This window comes from Choloepus didactylus, chromosome 18 (genome assembly GCF_015220235.1).
Source record: "Choloepus didactylus isolate mChoDid1 chromosome 18, mChoDid1.pri, whole genome shotgun sequence".
Lineage (NCBI taxonomy): Eukaryota > Metazoa > Chordata > Mammalia > Pilosa > Megalonychidae > Choloepus > Choloepus didactylus.
Genome location: NC_051324.1, coordinates 33,369,340 through 33,384,520, shown reverse-complemented (window position 1 = coordinate 33,384,520; position 15,181 = coordinate 33,369,340). Strand labels below are relative to the sequence as shown.

Below are 15,181 nucleotides of genomic sequence, written 5' to 3'. Positions count from 1 at the left end.
GCAAGGCAGTTAGCTGGTGCTCTTGTTTGCCCCATTATGCTTAACCAGCTGCCCAGAAATTTTTCCTAGAGTGCCAGGACTGGGAAGTCCAGGTGGAAGCACCCACCACAGAATAACACCAAATGCATCTGAGTTAGGGTAGCTCTGCAATTCAGACTTTCCCTGTGCTGGGCAAGTTTGTGATTTTTTGTTTATTGTGTTCACTTTGCTTTCTTTTGTTTCAATTAATCTATTGTGTAGTAAAGCTAATTAAGTTAATCCAAGGGTCATGCATGCTAACTCAGTGGGTTTAAGCCCCACTAACCATAACCCCAGATTTGTAGTTCTCCTTTTAAATGCTGTGCAGCTTGCACAGTTTGCATTTGTGTGAAAAAACCATGTTATAAAATAATATCTCTACTAAGGAATCTGAGAATGAGAACTTTAACTCCCTCTCTCTATAAAGAATATTTTATTTTAAATATTTAGCATCATTCCAACAAGTTTGATTTTGATGGTAATAGCATGTTGTATAGAAGGTATAAGGAATGTTTTTCTAATTAAGGGGAAAAGAAAAGTAGCTTTATCCTAAATAACTGATTGTTTAGGAATGTAGGATGAAGCCTGGATGGATAGGAATGTGGGATAAAGCCTAAATGGATACAGAAAGTTGTAGAAGGTTTGTAGAGTGGAAAATTTATTTCTGTAGTCAAGGTTGAAAGATAGGTACAGAAAACTGTAAAAAGTTTGTGAAAACAATTATTTCTGTGGTCAAAGTTAAAAAATGGTAAAAACTAGTAAACACTGCTTAACGATAGAACCTCAGAACTTAAAGAAAAAGTGGTTTTATTAAAAATAGCATTAAATATTTTAACCACCACCCAAAGCAGTAATTAATAGTCAGTGTTGTGGGTATGTGCCTAATAATTCACAAAATATAAACATTCCTCACCATACTGCAAGCTCCTTATGTTAAGGTCTCCTGCTGTTTTTATTAAGGGAAAGTTTCCTTAAATTATTAAGGTGTTATTTCCTAATAAAAGGTTGTAAAAATATTTTTCTAAGTAATCAGTGTAAGATGCAAAAAGTCTCTTTTATCAAAATAACTTCTTGCACTCAACATATGTTAAATTTATCATGTCCTTGGTTGTTTAAAAATATTGTCTTCTCACTTTTAAAAGAGTTAAGTCTTTTCCTTAACTTTAACTAAATAAAAATACATATATATACTGTTTCAAACCTAATAACTTTTAACATTTTGCTTTCTCAAGGTCAAACCCTAAAAAATATCTTTTTACTCCCAACGGTTACAAAGAATTTGTTCTTTCACCTTAAAATAAATAAATAAATAAATAAATAAATAAATAAATAAACAAACTACTAAAAAATGATTAAATTCATGTAATATGTTATAAATTGCAGAAAAAAATGTTTCAACAATGTTATCAAAATTAAAAACTTCTTATCTTCTTTTGGTTACTGATGTGCATAACATCAAACAACAATGTTATACTGCTAATGATAATTTCAATTATTTTTAAAGCATTGTCTGTCACAAAACAGCCCAATGGAACCCTGGAGCCCACCATCCTGTTTCCCAGAGGACCAACAATGCTGCATTATAACAACTGTACAAAGAAGATACCTCCCGAAGCTGACTCCGGTGCGGGTGGAACAGCTTGAGAAGACGCCACGCTCCCTCAAAGAACCCCCACGATATCCCTATGAATGAGCTTTATGTCATTACACCAAATTGTAATCATAATAAAAAGGGGGGAGATGTGGAGACACGCAAGTTTCCCTGGCTTGATAGGTTATACAGGGAGGCCACCTCCTAAGCATTGTGTGCCTGAAGGCAGGCACCAGGCTGGGAGAAGGCCAAAGCTTCATGTGCCTGAAGGCAGGCAATTTAGATAAGGGTAAAGTCACTGGGCTCCTTCCATGCTCCTGTCTCCTGCTCCTGTCTCCTGTCAGGCCCCGAAGAAATTATCCCTTGAGATCAAAGACATGCAATCATGACCTTATGGCTTCAGAAAAAATGCACCCTCCCTGAAAAACCTGAAAACAGTCATGTAGGAAACTACCTTGTATGCTATAAAAACCTGTAGGAATGAGTAGAATAAAGTTTTCTTTTGCAGGAACACAGAGACGGAGTCGGCTCCCTTCTTTCACAAAGGTGTCCTTAGTCCCTTGTACTAGAGGGAGCTGGCCTAAGACTGCATCTCTCTCTCTCTCCCCTTAGTCATCCATTCTATTTCTTTTCAAGAAATTCTTACTGAGGTATGCACACATAATCCCCAAATACCAGGCCCACAGGGTGAAGAGATTCAACAATATTCTACCAGAGGAACACTGTCCTGTTTTATTCTAAAACATTCTATTCTAAGACTTTACTTATGTGAAGTGGAGGGGTTGGTTTGATTATAACTTCTTTGATTGTGTTGCTTCGAGGATTTATCGGATCATTAAAATTTCTAGCATACAGGCTTAGATCTCAATTATTTAGATACTCTAATGTTTGCCAAAACTGTACAATAGTCTCCGTAAGATTTTCACACACATCTCATGTTAATGCATTGTGAGGTACCTCTTTCTTAATTTTTAAAACTTTTTTTGGAAGTAAGTTTGAAATTATTTCTAAGGAAAAATTTTTACAAATTTAAGAATGAGGTATCTAGGAATTCATTAACAAGCTATTGTGCAGTGCAAAGTTTGCAGGAGCAGCCAGGACTGCTAAGTCTAATGTACCAGTGGGCCTGGGCCTGGTTCTCCACTCTACATTCCCAAGTACAAAAAGGTGTCAGGGTTTGTAGTTACTATACCTAGGATCAAGAAACCTCAGGGCTACTGCTAACTCCCTGCTTGCAAGGAGAAAACTCACAGAGGTAACTGCCTGCCCTAGGGGCCTGTCCATCACTACAGCAGAGTGCCACAGGGTTTGCCACGAGCACTTTTGGAAGAAAAGGTTTGATTATCCTAGGCAAAGTCAGACTGAAATTAGCTATAGAATTTTAGCTAGAAAGAAGTAGAAGTATTTACCATTTAATTTCTTAGAAAGAAACCGAACTTTAGTATTAAATAAATCGTTGATTTATTTATTTAATCATTTCCAATGTTTAGATTAGTATACACTAGCATAATGAAACAATGACTAATAGAACCTCCATATGTAAATTTTATTGGAATGTTATGATTATTCATAGCCAGTAAATGGGCTGAGTAACAATGACCAAACATCTAACTTAAATGGGTGTAAAAGTGTTTGCCAAATGTATCCCTTATGTGGTCTATTTTAATCATACATTTCAAAATGATCATTTCACAGTAGAATATCAACTTTCCTTTCCATAAAGAATTTTCCCCTTTGAGTATCCCCACGTATCTCAAACGTTAGCCTCCATGATGAGGGTGAACACTTGAATTACCCATGTTAGCCCATCTGTATCCCTGAAAATCAGCCTTCCAGCAACCCCTCTCCCCACACCAGCCCATCTCCTGGATAAGGAGGGGGACAGTCTTCAAGAGTCAAGGAATACGATCCATTATGCTGCACTGCAGTAGTTTGGAGCTGTGTACCCCAGAAAACTTTAAACTTAATCCATTCTTGTGGGTGTGAACCCTTGTAAATATGACCTTTTGATGAGGTTGCTTCAGATAAGGTGTGGTCCAGGATGAGTCTTAATCCTATAATTTATTGCCTTATGGGGAAGGTCACAGAGAAAGGAAAAGCCAGAGAGGGCAGCCAGAAGCTGAAAGTCAACGGAACCTGGAAGAGAAAGAAGAAGCCAGAAGAGGCTGCCACGTGCATTGCCATGTGATAGAAGAGCCAGGGACCAAGGATCACCAGCAGCCAGCCCCAGTATGCCACTGTTTTCTGGGAGAAAGCATTGTCTTGATGGCACCTTGATTTTAGCCTAAAACTGGGAGCCACTAAGTTCCCATCATTTAAGCCAACCCATTGCATGGTATTTGTTTGAGCAGCCAAGGAAATTAATATAAGCACAATAATCAATTTTAAGAATGCTCTTTCTGGGATTGTTCAAGAATTCTAAAGGCATCACCTGCTTCTCCTCACGCAAGTGTACATCCCTGCCACAGTGTGTGATCCTCTGGGGCCCCGGGTGCCATGTACCACCTCTAGTCAGACTACTCTCTACACCCGGGGGTCTTCATACAGGAGCTACATGGCAGTTGGAGGCTCTGGAGCTGGGTTCCTGCACACATCTCCTGCACCAGGACATGGTGGTTGCCACACTCTGCTCCTCTGGAGGACTCTCTTTTGCCTCGACTACTCTTGCCCCTCCTGACTACACAATGAGCTTCAGGCTGATGCTAAGGAGGTGTGAGGTGGCCCTGGTCTTCCATGATAGCTACCTGTGGGGTCCTGGAGCCAGCCAAGTGTGATAGTTAAGGCAGAGGCTTGGATCTGGGCACCAACTGGGTCATCTGGCTGCTCCTTCTGGCATCCTGTGGACCCCTCGTTTCTGCCCCTAGGAGCTGTGCCTGGCTTCTTCATGCTGCCCAGCATCATCACCATCATGATTACACTAAACATGCTAGACAGCTGCTTCTCTTATTCCTCTAAAGGCAAGAGTCTAGACCCCAAGTTGTCCAACTCTTCACTGGGGACACTTGATTATCCCTTCCTGCTTGAATATTGAGGGGGGTTTTGTGTGGGCATCCACAGAAGCTGGGAGTTGTCACAAGTGGAGGGAGGAGCATTTTCACTGCTTAGAATGTGTATGGGAAGAATCCCAGGGCTTGTCTCTACTGCCTTGTATGCTCATGGGAAGAATTGCGTTTCTGGGAAGTGAGTGAACACTCCCCAGGGTCCAGCATCCCCAGACAGCTCATAGGTTAGGTCTGGAGCAGCCATTGGAGATGTCTACAGTGCACAAATGCCTACTGGTTCCAGGAGAGAGCACAGGGGTCAAGTTCTGTCCACTCTCCTGCTGAGTGGCCCCTGCACAAGCATTTGGCCTTCCTGAGCCTCCTCAGGGAAGCTTGGGCCTCCGAGGTGATTCCAGTTTATCTTACGGTGGTCGGTCCTGCCGAAACAGACCAACATCACTGCAAATTATTGGGCCAGTCTGGACGCGGCCTGGAGTTAAGCCAGGTCCTTAAGGGCAGTTGCAGGCGAGGGCCGCTCTCGGTTCTCTGGCTGCAGAGACTGGAACGCTTCAGCACTGTGAGCTGGACAGCGCCATCGTGCCAGGCTGGCAGTTCCATAAGGACAACACTTCTCACCCTCTTAGCCAGCACTTCTTACAGAGGGGACGCGGTGGGGACGCCGGGGCGAGCCCTGAGCTTGAAGGCCTTGGTTGTGACTGTCCGAGCGCGGCCCAGGACAAAGGTTTGGGACGGCGGCGATTCATTGTCCTGGGACTCAAGCGCACGAGGTTGGGACACCCTCCAAGGCCGGGATAAGGCACAGGGCTTCGATTAAAGTGTGACGCCGTCTATACTTAGCGCTTCATCTTCTGTGCTCGCATTCAAGCCCTATCACATTGTCCGGGCTCTTTTTCAGCCCCGTCCACGCTCCGAACACCCCCAGACCCATAACCTTCTTGGTTGGATCTGCACCCAGCTCGGGGCCCCTAATCCCGGCCTTCTCTCCTTCGGTACATAGATCACTCTGCGGGTCAATTGTCTGCGCCCTGGTCGGTCTCCCCACTCCTACCCCGAGGTCCTGAGCTCCCACCCCCACCCTAGGAAAAGCCCAAGTCGGCTTCTCCGCGCGGCTCCAGTGTCTGCTCAGTGCGGGGCACACCGTAGACGCCCCATTTGTCAGGGGTGGAGCCTCACCTTGTTTTCCTCAGCTAGGGCTGCCGGGGCTGGGGAGGGGCGAGTTCCAGCACCAAGTCAGGTCCGAGCGCGGTGAGGTGCGGATCAGGTGACCCAGCAGGTGTCGCCGATCCGGGTTGGCCAGTGCCGGGACTGACCACGAGCCCGCCTTAGGCAAATGAGTGGGCGGCGAGAACCCCAGCTTGGCGGGGTCTGAGCCCAGCCAGACGCGGGAGCGGCGCTTTGTTCACCAGCATCTACATTACACGCGGGGCTACTGGTCCCCAGGGGGGCTGCGAGTTGCCCCCAGTCACACAGCGAGGGGGAGGGCCAGCGCGGACGGCACCTGAACATACTGGGGAAAAACCTTCCACCTCAAGAAAATTGGACAATAGAGCGTCCCACGAGAACATCATTGAACAGTAGCCCCGAATTTAGCCTGCAGAATCCTCCCGCCGCAGAGGAGTGAACTACTCAGGCTGGGCTCCCTCCTCTTCCCGCCTTTGGTCTATGTTATACAATCAGCTTCATTAGAACCTCCAAACCCTCTCAAGGTTCTGGCAGCCTTGTGTTCCTTTTTGGACACCATGTCGGAGTTTGCTGTGGATGCAAGGTCCGATGTGGGTCGGCGAGGCTGATTCTCAGGTCACAGCTGCCCCCTCCAGTCCCCGTAAGTGGAGACTGTGACTGAGGGCCTGGGGTGGGTACTTGTCAATTACCGGGAAACCAGAGCTGTTTGGGAAGGAAGGAGTGCTGATATCAAAGGTCTCCAAGTGTCCCTTGAAGATGAGCAGAGACATCAAGTGGCAGTGGATGGGACTGTGGGGTTGGACTGTGGCTCCCATCTGTTCGTACGATTTGTGATAGGAGTGAATCAGTGGAGGCCCTGCTGTAGGAGAAGTCACTTTATAAAGCTGCTCATTTTTTAACTTCTTGAGGTATCTTTGAACTCACAGAAGATGGTAAAGACCTTTTGTAAATCCAACACTTGATTTCAACTATTCTTAACATTATTGTTTTTGAACCATTTGCAAATAAGTGGCACAGTTCTTCTCCCCAAAGGGGTCTTTTTTTTTTTAAACATTTTTTATTGAGAAGTGTAATATACATACAGAAAAGTGATAAATTTCAAAAAGCAGTTTAACTGATAATTATATAGCAAATTTCAAAGTATAGTATGGGTTACAGTTCTACAAGTTCAGGTATTTCCTTCTGGCTCTTCTAATACACTAGAAACTAAAAAGAAATATCTATATATTGATTCAATTGTCATAATCATTTGTTAAATCTAGCTTCTCTGTTACAACTCCTCCCTCTCTTTTGATCATTTTCTCAATCCTCAGGGATATTTGGGAAATGACCATTCTGATTTCTTCATGTTGAAAAGGGGTGTCAACATTTTGGGATAGAGGAATGCACCTGGTTGATGTTCTGGGAGAGACTGGTACCTCTAAGTTTCAGGGCTTATCTGGTATAGGAATAATCTGGAGGTTTTAAGTTTCTGGAAAATAATAAGTAAAACTTTTATAGAGTTTAGGGTTTCCAGGAATACTGTTGGTTGGGTCTTGACACAGCATGGCAATTTGTAATATCTGGCCATAGCTTGCATAAGAGTAACCTCTAGAATGATCTCTCAACTATTTGAAATTTCTTAGCCACTGAAACCTTATTTTGTTACATTTCTTTTCCCCCTTTTGGACAAGAAGACATTGTTAATCCCACAATGTCAGGGCCAGGCTCATCCCTGGGAATCATATCCCACATTGCTGAGGCGACTTACGTCCCTGAAAATCATGTCCTACATAGAGGGGAGGGTAATGAGTTTATTTGCAGAGTTTGGCTTAGAGAGAGGCCACATCTGAACAACAAAAGAGGTTCTCTGGAGATGACTCTTAGGTGTGTCGTAAGTAGGCTTAGCTTCACCATTACAGAAAAATAACAGGTATACATAGCCACACATAAAAGAAAACCCAAAACACCCCATATCCCTTATCCCCACCAATTATTTACCCCTAGTACTGGTGTACCAGTAAGATATTACTGTTAAATATAGTACATAGCATGCAATAGGTAATTTTCCATATACCATTTTATTATTAACTCTTTGTGCAAGTGTCATACATTTTAAGTAGTTCATGTGTGTTAAAACTTCAACTTCCAAGTAAGACCAAAGGAAGAAATGTTTATTTGGTGTAGGATCTATATTTTCTAAACAATATAACTTCTACAGTCAGTTTGTTCAAACACCACAATTACGTGGAACTTGGAATAGGAAGTGAGATATGGTAGGTCTGTTTAGGTTAGAGTGAAATAGCAACACATCCCAAAGTAATTTGGATGGAGAATAAAAATATATATTCAGGGCCCCCCTGAGGTGCTGGGGGAGGATGTGTAGGTGTTGGACTTCCTCACCTGGATTGTTGCTGATGTTCTCACAAACACTGCAGACTGACAGCTTGACATGCTGAGCCCTCTGTCTTGGGGCTTGCCCCTATGAAGCTTGTTACTGTAAAGGAGAGGCTAAACCTGCTTATAATTGTGTCTAAGAGTTTCCCCCTGAGTGCCTCTTTGTTGCTCAGATGTGACCCTCTCTCTCTAACTAAGCCACCTTGGCAGATGATCTCACTGCACTGCCCCCCCTCCACGTGCGACCTGACTCCCAGGGGTGTAAATCTCCCTGGCAATGCAGGATATGACTCCTGGGGATGAATCTGGACCTGGCATCATGGAATTGAGAACATCTTCTTGACCAAAAGGGGGATGCGAAATGAAACGAAATAAAGTTTCAGTGGCTGAGAGATTTCAAGTGTAGTCAAGAAGTCACTCTGGTGGACATTCTTATGTACTATATAGGTAACACATTTTAGGTTTTAATATATTGGAAAAGCTAGAAGTAAATATCTGAAAGTATCCAACTCCAACCTAATGTAGATGAAGATGATTGTATAACAATTTAGCTTACAAGGGGTGACAGTGTGATTGTGAAAATCTTGTGGATCACACTCCCTTTATCCAGTGTATGGATGGATGAGTAGGAAAAATGGGGACAAAAACTAAATGAAAAAGAGGATGGGATGGGGGGGATGATTTGAGTGTTCTTTTTTATTTTATTTTTTTATTCTTATTGTGATTCTTTCTGGTATAAGGAAAATGTTCAAAAATAGACTGGGGTGATGAATGCACAGCTGTATGATGGTACTGTGAACAGTAGATTGTACACCATGGATGACTGTATGGTATGCGAACATACCTCAATAAAACTGAATTTAAAAAAAAGAACTTATTTATATTTGTAGTATTAATCAGTGAGATACATGACTTTAGATAACCCCTTTCAATCATATTCACCTTCAATGGCACTATTATAAGTCCAATAACAAACTACCATCACCTGTATCCATTCCCAAACATTTAAGATCAACCTCATTAACAAATATGTATGTATTATATAACCACTCCCCCTTCTCTAGCCTCTGTCTGTCTATAGGTCCGCTATATTCTCCATTTTAAAACTTCGACTTTACATTTTCTAGGTGGTTCATATTAGTGAAATCATACAATATCTCTCTTTTTGTGTCTGGCTAATTTCACTCAGCATTATGTCTTCAAGTTTCATCCGTGTTGTCGCATACTTCAGGACCTCCTTCCTTCTTACTGCTGCATAATATTCCATCATATGTACATACCACATTTTGTTTATTCACTTTTCTGTTGATGGACACCTGGATTGTTTCCATCTTTTGCAATTGTGAATAATGCTGCTATGAACATTGGTGTGCAAATGTCTGTTCGTGTCACTGCTTTCTGTGTAGATACTGAGTAGTGGAATTGCTGGGTCGTAGGGCAACTGAATATTTAGTTTTCTGAGGAATCACCAAAGGAAGGGGTCTTTATGAAGGAGCCACAGCCCAGTGGGGAATCAGCCTCTGCTGAGCGGAGGGACTTTGGGTGGGAGACTCAGGTTGAGTGGCAGGTTTGTTGGGGACAATGAGGGGGTCTGGAGCTCATGGTGCCCACCTCTGAGTCTGTGGGGCAGGTGGTCTCACTGCTCAGAAGAAAGGTAGGTGTCATCACACATTTGTCAGAGGAATGTCCAAGCAGGGGAGGGAGCCAGTTCTTGTACCTCAGTGTTCAAGCTCCCATTCAGGGGATGAAGTTGGGGAGGGGACTGGGTTATCCCCCTACCACTTCCTGGCCACCATCTACCATATTCAGCAAGATGGTCTCTCTCTAGGGAGGAAATGGGTCCTGTTTATAAGAAAGTGAGGATCTATTTTTACCCAGATTTACCTAGGAAGTGGCCTGTGAATGCCTCACCCTTTCAGAAGGAAGCATGATACAAATCCCAAGGAAACCAGGTGAAACAGTGAGACAGAAGTCTGGGATGCAAATGATTATTTTCCTTGAGAACCTGAAGAAACAGGCTCCCCATTTTGTGACCTGCAAAGTCTCTGGGACATCCCTGTCCATTACATGCGGATAGTCAGAGCAGCACCTTGACTAGGTGTTGAGTCCCAAGCTCTGTATCTGGCTCACAATGAAGTCACTTCCTTCTCTTTTCTTTTCCTGCCTGCTTTGGCTGCCAGGGTCTCTTCCTGGAAATTTATATAATGGTATGAACTGCTCAGGCACCTCATTCCCCCATTCCCTGCCTCTCCTGGTTCTCATTGCCCATCTTTTGCCAAGGAGTGCCATGGCAAGTGAAAGCCCATTTGTTAGTCATTCATTCATCCAAGGTTTACCAAGCACTATCCCTGAGGTTGGCTAGGGTCCCGGGCTTGGGATTCAGAGATGAATGAAACACAGTTGTTCTTTCATGAGTCTTGGTCCGATGAAGGAGACAGATGCAACAGACAATTGTAAGACAGTGTGGCAAGGTGAAGGCAGAACTGTGTAGGATGGTGCTGGGGAACTGGAATCAGGGAAGGCTTACTGGAGGAAGAATATATTGAAATTATCCCCTATGGCAGAAACAGATTAAACGGAGGCCTCGAGGCGTGAGGCAGCACCCTGCGTGTGGGGCTATCCAAGCCCTGCTGTCGCCTAAAGGCAGAGACGGTGCGGGGTGAGGCTGGAGTGACCAACGGGGCCCAGGTCAAGGAACCTGGACTTCACTCTCTGGGCAGATGGAGGCACGGCGGGTGAGGGAGGGGGTGACTCCGCCGGCCTCATGCTTTCTGGAGACCACTCAGGGACCCCTTGGAGGGCCACAGAACTGAAGCAAGACCAAGGAGAGAAGCCAGAGCAGTGGACACAATCACAACAGTTTTCAGGGATGAAATTGGTCACACTTGGTGCACGTTGATTGGATGTAGAGAGAGAGAAGAGGAGAGCATGAACTAGGCCTGGCCAGTGGGGAAAAGGAGAGGTTGTAGGGAATTGACAAGCTGGAGCTCCAGAGACCCTTCCACATGGAGGTGTCCAAAGGCACATAGCCAAGTTTTAAACTCAAAGGAGAGGTCTGGCCTGAGCGTGAGGGTTACGGGCGTGAGACAGAACTGAGGCTGTGGGAGGGAATGAGGAGGCCCCGGGTTAGGAGGAGAAGAGGCCAAGGCGGGACCCCAGCCCACCAGCAGCTGCTGCCCCCAGCTTACCTGCCCCCACCCACACAGCCATACCCTGAGGCCCTGTTGAGACAGTTCTGCTTTGTTTTTTTCTTCCCTTAGGCATTTTTGTCACTTTCTTCTCACCCTCCCTTCTCCCTGCTTTCTCTACCTTTTTTTTTTCCTACAGGCTAGGGGGAAAGGGGCAGATACAAATTACCATAAAATATAGGGTGCTGTGGATAAGCAATAAGCACATGAGAACCCAGAAAATGTTCCTAATTCCGCGCAAGAGAAAAAGAAAGAAAAAGTTTCAGAAAGTTTCACAGAGGAAATGACACTGGAATAGAGACTGAAAGGAGAAGCAGAAATTTGTCAACCAGGAAGGAGAGCAAAAGGGTTCCCTGCAGAGGGAACAGGGTGAGGACAGCAGGAAGGTTGTACAAGCCCTGCATAATGACAGAAGTGTGACTGGAGGGGAAGGTGGCCCAGAAAAGGCTGTGCCCACCATGCTGAGGTGCTGGATAACTTAAAAACCACATCTATGCAACGGATGAACGGCACCTCAGTGCCTGATACAGTAATTAAGATGCACAGGACAGACTTACCTAGACTCTTTAAATTCTGCAGGGACTGCTTCTTCATCGCTACTGAGAAAGTCAGCTATAGGTGAGTCTTCCTCCAAGGGAAATATCATTAAAAGAAAAATAGCTTAGCCCACTACCTATGACGGGGAAGAAAGCCTAAGTACCAGATTTCTCAGTGCTCCGATAGGCAGAAGGTGTGTTTGTATACGTGGACATCATCGTGACAGGGGCTATGTGTTTAGGAAAAAAAAATGCTTTCTCTGCCCTGAAATCTGGACGTCATACTTACACTCTTCTTTCAGGAAAGAGAAGGAAAATGCAAGTGGAAATGGCGATTTCAATTTAACATGGGCCCTAGTGTTTGAATGCTTTATTCATTTCCATCTGGTCCTTGGGGTTGAAACCTGATTTTGACGATTCTCATCTTCATGACCCAGCCCATCTCTCCACTTCTCCAGTTTTGTGATGGGCCAAGAAATTAGGGCCTCTGTAAACACTTGCCAAGCGGAATCCCCTGTGCTTTCTAATGCTGGTACTGCCTGAAGCCAATCTGGAAGCTTCTCAAGGGCAGAATTAGGGCACTCCTTGGTCCTGAACATTGAAAACCTCTCTCATGGCACCAGGAGGTGGTGCTTTCAGAACCTGGCATGGTGCAAGACACTCAAGAGGGATCAAAGAAAGGATGGATGGAAGGATGGATGGGATGACAGACAGTACCCCTGCCAGCTGTGAGAACCCCCCAGCAGAACAAGGTGAGTGAGGCCACAGAGGAGACTCCTGCTGGACCCAGCTCAGGTGAACTGACAGCCACAGCCAGGCCCGAGGAGGCACGGGAAGCCTGGACTAGAGAAGACTCCTGCCAGCAGGGCCCACCCCACACCCCAAACCTCTGTCTTGCCCTTTCCCCCCCATCTGCTTCCTGCTCCCATTTTTCTTTTGCGTGATCCCTTCCGGCTGCTCAGTCAATGCCACCACAACAATACCTGTGGCTGAGGAAGCTGTTGCTAATGGTTCTTGATTCCCTTCCCCCATCCAAGTCTCTTTTCTTCTTTCTTTCCTTTTGACTTATTCTATTTGAAGCCCAGTGTTTGGTTTTTCAAGTCAACTAACCCAGCTTTGTTCTCCAGAGGCTTTATAGTTTTTATATGAACAGCTGAACTTACTTTTTCTCAATAGGACCAGTTTCAGGGTTGCACTGCTCTGAAAGAGACAAATCTCAGGCACACAGCACCTCCATTTCAGTGACAGGGCTGCATCTCCCCGCCAGGGCAGCATCTAGGCAGGAGAGCCTACCTAAGGGGCAGGAATGTGGGTGGGGTGGAGATCAAAACAGGAGCAACATGAGGAAAACCACAGACAGCCCTGAGCCTGACAGAAGATCAAAGGAGGCAGAGCTCATGCACCCCAAGGGCCTGTCCCTCCAAGCAGTTGTGGCCTGAAGGGGCTCTGCCCACTGCCTCAGGAAGTGTTTACGTGAAGCAGCTGGACCAGACATTGTGCCTGACACTAAAGGCAGAGATAAATTCCCCAGGAACTCACAGTCTGTCTTTAAGACACAGCCTGCACTATATAGTTCCAGTAAAAAGGAAAGGGATCAGCAGGAAAGACCTCACAAGATGAAATAACCTTTGAGTAGGACTTACAGGATGAGAACACTTCTTAGGAAGAGATCTGCCAGGAGCTGTGCAAGAATTCTATGAAAATTGTAAAGCTTTGCTGATGGACAGAAAAGAAAACTCAAGTAAGTGGAGAGACATTATATTCCTGGAAAGATGTTAACTCTCTCCAAATCCATTTGCAAATCCCAATCTAAAATCCAATAGGATGTGTTGATAGAACTTGACCAGCTGACTGAAAATTCTTCTGAAATTGGATTTCACCAGGCAAAGAGGAGTGCAAAGACAAAGGAAACTCTGCGAGCAAAAGGCACAAGGAAGATGAGGGCTGGACCCAGCATGGGTGAGTGGAGGTACCTGGCAGGAAGGGGAGCTGAGATCATACCTGAAGGGCCCCAGGCCCCAGATGCCACCATGAGCTGGGTGTGGCACAGTCAGTGCCAATTTTTTTTTTTTTTTTTTAAATACCTAAAATGTCATGTGAAGGTGGAGATTGACTAGGGAGGGCAATTCCCAGGTTACTAACCTGTGCACTGGGTGCAGGGAGATGTGGAGAGTTTTCACCTGGTAGATCTGCATATTCAGAAACGTCACCCTGGCAGTCCCAGGGCCACCCAGTGATGAGCTTCTCAAAGCCCTGGGGATCCTGGAGGGATTCACAGGGCTGCAGTGAAATAGGGGGTCTGGGGAGGTGTTTGGGACCCCATCTCCCATCCCTCATTCCAGGAGAGCACTTTCTTCTGCCAGTTTGAAAATTATCCAGAGATATTTTTAAAAAGGTTGTCAAAAACCACTGCTGTAAACAGGGACTGGAGTGGATGAAACTAGGGGCAAAAATCTGAGGAGCTTTAACAAATGCAATAGGCTGAGGGCCTGGGAAGATCCCCTGAGGACAGAAAGGAGGGGTCAGATTGAAGAAAAATTTAAAAGGTAGACTTGATGAAACATTGTAACCAATCGGATTTGAGTAGTGAAGAAAAAGGTCAACAGCTTCCAATGATTGAAGCCGGACACTGTGCCACAGGCTTATTTAGAGTGTCTCATTTAATCCTTGCAAAAAACCTATGACATAAATAAGATTTCACTTATTGAAGAGGAAACTAAGGCTTCAGGGAATAAGGAAATGCAAGCTCCACAGTTAGAAAGTGGTAGAGGTAGACTGTGAATTCAGATCTAACTCTAAGGTTGTGCTGTACTAGTAGGAGGTCAGGAGGAGGTGGAGCATGCGGGGAGAGTGGAGAGCTGTACTTGACCCCAAAATGCTGACATACGGTTCTAGGGCTGAAAAGGAAATTCTAGGCTGGAGCTGCAGACTTGGGAGGCATCATTAAAAAATTGAAGCTGTGCAACCAAGGATAAACCATTAAGTTAAATAAGCCTGGGCTCAAGACACCAAGGGAAAGAGGGACATCACAGAACCCCTACCCCCATCCCGCCCTGAGCTATCATACCCTTAACTCTTTCACTGCCACACTCAACTTTACTGGAATTTTTTGTAATCGTCTTTACATGCTGTGTTTGACTTTAATCTGCATTGTTATAAAAAGTTTTCTTTGTTATGATGAGGGACTAAAGTTTAAAAGTTTAATTTGAAGGTGGTGTCAGATACCACATTTGTTTTTGTCTCATGGCATGAGAGTTTTGCTTCCATCAGTGGAAACATAGCTGACTG

At 44.9% G+C, this 15,181-nt stretch overlaps 1 long non-coding RNA gene across 1 annotated transcript in view; it reads left to right on the top strand.

Annotated features, from left to right (window-relative positions):
* The window catches only part of LOC119513941, a 38,851-nt gene extending 36,763 nt beyond the window's left edge, over window positions 1–2,088 (top strand). The window contains exon 9 of the long non-coding RNA XR_005212728.1: window positions 1,523–2,088. This is a non-coding gene — a long non-coding RNA (uncharacterized LOC119513941). The remainder of the gene's footprint in view (window positions 1–1,522) is intronic.
* Window positions 2,089–15,181: the final 13,093 nt, after the last annotated feature.